This window comes from Phalangium opilio, unplaced genomic scaffold, assembly GCF_054372755.1.
Source record: "Phalangium opilio isolate 3A_F unplaced genomic scaffold, DU_Popi_V2 ptg000360l_1, whole genome shotgun sequence".
Taxonomy (NCBI): Eukaryota; Metazoa; Arthropoda; class Arachnida; order Opiliones; family Phalangiidae; genus Phalangium; species Phalangium opilio.
In genome coordinates this window covers 743603-747362 of record NW_028324230.1, presented here as the reverse complement: position 1 = coordinate 747362, position 3760 = coordinate 743603, and the positions used below count along the sequence as shown (strand labels likewise).

Genomic DNA, 3760 nt, shown 5'->3' with positions numbered 1-3760 from the left:
ATGGTTAGCGCGTTCAGCAGTAAAACAATAGGTTGGTGGTTCGAGCCCACCCGGGAGCGGTGTTGTGGGATCTCAAATGTAACGTAAAAAGCCAAAGTTTTTTCACAATACCTGACGACCATTTAATTCTTGGGCTTCCGTTGCGCAATGGTTAGCGCGCTCAACTGTTATTCAAAAGGTTGGTGGTTCGAGCGTACCCGGGAGCGGTGTTGTGATGTCTCAGATGTGACGTAAAAAGTCGCGGTTTTTCCACAATACCTGACGACCATTTAATATTTGGTCTTCCGTGGCGCAATGGTTAGCGCGTTCGGCTGTTAACCGAAAGGTTGGTGGTTCGAGCCCACCCGAAAGCGGTGTTGTGAGGTCTCAGATGTAACGTAAAATGTCATAGTTTTTCCACAATAACTGACGAACATTTAATTTCTGAACTTCCGTGGCTCAATGGTTAGCGCGTTCGGCTGTTAACCAATAGGTTGGTGGTTCGAGCCCATCTGGGAGCGGTGTTGTGAGGTCTCAGATGTAACTTAAAAAGTCAAACGGTTTCCACAATAACTGACGAACCGAAAGTTTGGTGGTTCGAGCCCATCCGGGAGCGTTTTGTGGTGTCTCAGATGTAACGTGAAAAGTCAGAGTTTTTCCACAATACCTGACGAACATTTAATTTTTGGGCTTCCGTGGCTCAATGGTTAGCGCGTTCGGCTGTTAACCAGTAAGTTGGTGGTTCGAGCCCACCCGAAACCGGTGTTGTGAGGTCTCAGATGTGGCGTAAAAAGTCAAGGTTTCTCCACAATACCTGACAACCATTTAATTACTGAGCTTCCGTGGCTCAATGGTTGGCGCGTTCGGCTGTTAACCGAAAAGTTGGTGGTTCGAGCCCATCCGGGAGCGGTGTTGTGAGGTCTCAGATGTGACGTAAAAGTCAAGAGTTTTCCTCAATACCTGACGACCAATTAATATTTGGGCTTCCGTGGTGCAATGGTTAGTGCGTTCAGCAGTTAACCGAAAGGTGGGTGGTTCGAGCCCACCCGGGAGAGGTGTTGTGGGGTCTCAGATGTAGCGTAAAAAGTCAAAACTTTTCCACAATACGGGACAACCATTTAATTCCTGAGTTTCCGTGGCTCAATGGTTAGCGCGTTCGGCTGTTAACCAATAGGTTGGTGGTTCGAGCCCACCCGGGAGCGGTGTTGTGGGGTCTCAGATGTAGCATAAAAATTCAAAACTTTTCCACAATACGTGATAACCATTTAATTTCTGAGCTTCCGTGGCTTAATTGTTAGCGCGTTCGGCTGTTAACCAATAGGTTGGTGGTTCGAGCCCACCCGGGACCGGTGTTGTGGGATCTCAAATGTAACGTAAAAACCAAAGTTTTTCCACAATACCTGACGACCATTGAATTTTTGGGTTTCCGTGGCGCATTGGTTAGCGCGTTCGGCTATGAACCGAAAGGTTGGTGGTTCGTGCCCATCCGGGAGCGGTGTTGTGAGGTCTCAGATGTGACGTAAAAAGTCGAGGTTTTTCCACAATACCTGACGAACATTTAATTTTTGGGCTTCCGTGGCGCAATGGTTAGCGCGCTCAACTGTTATTCAAAAGGTTGGTGGTTCGAGCGTACCCGGGAGCGGTGTTGTGATGTCTCAGATGTGACGTAAAAAGTCGAGGTTTTTCCACAATACCTGACGACCATTTAATATTTGGGCTTCCGTGGCGCAATGGTTAGCGCGTTCGGCTGTTAACCGAAAGGTTGGTGATTCGAGCCCACCCGAAAGCGGTGTTGTGAGGTCTCAGATGTAACGTAAAATGTCATAGTTTTTCCACAATACCTGACGACCATTTAATATTTGGGCTTACGTGGCGCAATGGTTAGTGCGCTCAGCTGTTATTCAAAAGGTTGGTGGTTCGAGCCCCTCCGGGAGCGTTTTGTGGGGTCTCAGATGTGACGTAAAAAGTCGAGGTTTTTCCACAATACCTGACGACCATTTAATATTTGGGCTTCCGTGGCGCAATGGTTAGCACGTTCGGCTGTTAACCGAAAGGTTGGTGGTTCGAGCCCACCCGAAAGCGGTGTTGTGAGGTCTCAGATTTAACGTAATATGTCATAGTTTTTCCACAATACCTGACGACCATTTAATATTTGGGCTTACGTGGCGCAATGGTTAGTGCGCTCAGCTGTTATTCAAAAGGTTGGTGGTTCGAGCCCCTCCGGGAGCGTTTTATGGGGTCTCAGATGTAACGTAAAAAGTCAGAGTTTCTCCACAATACCTGACAACCATTTAATTACTGAGCTTCCGTGGCTCAATGGTTAGCGCGTTCGGCTGTTAACCAATAGGTTGGTGGTTCGAGCCCATCCGGGAGCGGTGTTGTGAGGTCTCAGATGTAACGTAAAATGTCATAGTTTTTCCACAGCACCTGACGACCATTTAAATTTTGGGCTTCCGTGGCGCAATGGTTAGCGCGTTCAGCTGTTATTCAAAAGACTGGTGGTTTGAGCCCTCCCGGGAGCGGTGCTGTGAGGTCTCAGATGTAACGTAAAATGTCAGAGTTTTTCCACAATAACTGACGAACATTTAATTTTTGGGCTTCCGTGGCGCAATGGTCAGCGCGTTCAGCTGTTAACCGAAAGGTTGGTGGTTCGAGCCCACCCGGGAGCGGTGTTTTTGGATCTCAAATGTAACGTAAAAAGCCAAAGTTTTTTCACAATACCTGACGACCATCTAATTCTTGGGCTTCCGTTGCGCAATGGTTAGCGCGTTCGGCTGTTGACCGAAAGGTTGGTGGTTCGAGCCCACCTGGGAGAGGTGTTGTAGGGTCTCAGATGTAACGTAAAAAGTCATAACTTATCCACAATACCTAACAACCATTTAATTTCTGAGCTTCTGTGGCTCACTGGTTAGCGCGTTCGGCTGTTTACCAATAGGTTGGTGGTTCGAGCCCATCCGGGAGAAGTGTTGTGACGTCTCAGATGTAACGTAAAATGTCAGAGTTTTTCCACAATACCTGACGAGCATTTAATTTTTGGGCTTCCGTGGCGCAATGGTTAGCGCGTTCAGCTGTTAATCGAAAGGTTGGTGGTTCGAGCCCATCCGGGGGCGGTGTTGTGAGGTCTCAGATGTGAAGTAAAAAGTCAAACATTTTCGATAATACGTGATAACCATTTATTTTCTGAGCTTCCGTGGCTCAATTGTTAGCGCGTTCGGCTGTTAACCAATAGGTTGGTGGTTCGAGCCCACCCGGGAGCGGTGTTTTGGGATCTCAAATGTAACGTAAATAGCCAAAGTTTTTCCACAATACCTGTCGACCATTTAATTTTTTGGGCGTCCGTGGCGCAATGGTTAGCGCGTTCGGATGTTAACCGAAAGGTTGGAGGTTCGAGCCCATCCGGGAGCGGTGTTGTGAGGTCTCAGATGTGAAGTAAAAAGTCAAAGTTTTACCTCAATACCTGACGACCATTTAATATTTGGGCTTCCGTTGCGCTATGGTTAGTGCGTTCGGCTGTTAACCGAAAGGTTGGTGGTTCGAGCCCACCCGGGAGCGGTGTTGTGGGATCTCTAATGTAACGTAAAAACCCAAAGTTTTCCCACAATACCAGACGAACCGAAAGTTTGGTGGTTCGAGCCCATCCGGGAGCGTTTTGTGGTGTCTCAGATGTAACGTGAAAAGTCAGAGTTTTTCCACAATACCTGACGAACATTTAATTTTTGGGCTTCCGTGGCTCAATGGTTAGCGCGTTACATATTACGTTACATCTGAGACCTCACAACAC

General features: G+C 47.7%; 1 non-coding gene across 1 annotated transcript; it reads left to right on the top strand.

The window, feature by feature from the left end:
- Window positions 1–1401: 1401 nt before the first annotated feature.
- Window positions 1402–1474, top strand: TRNAH-AUG (transfer RNA histidin (anticodon AUG)). Its single transcript has one exon. It is a non-coding gene; the product is annotated as a tRNA-His (tRNA).
- Window positions 1475–3760: the final 2286 nt, after the last annotated feature.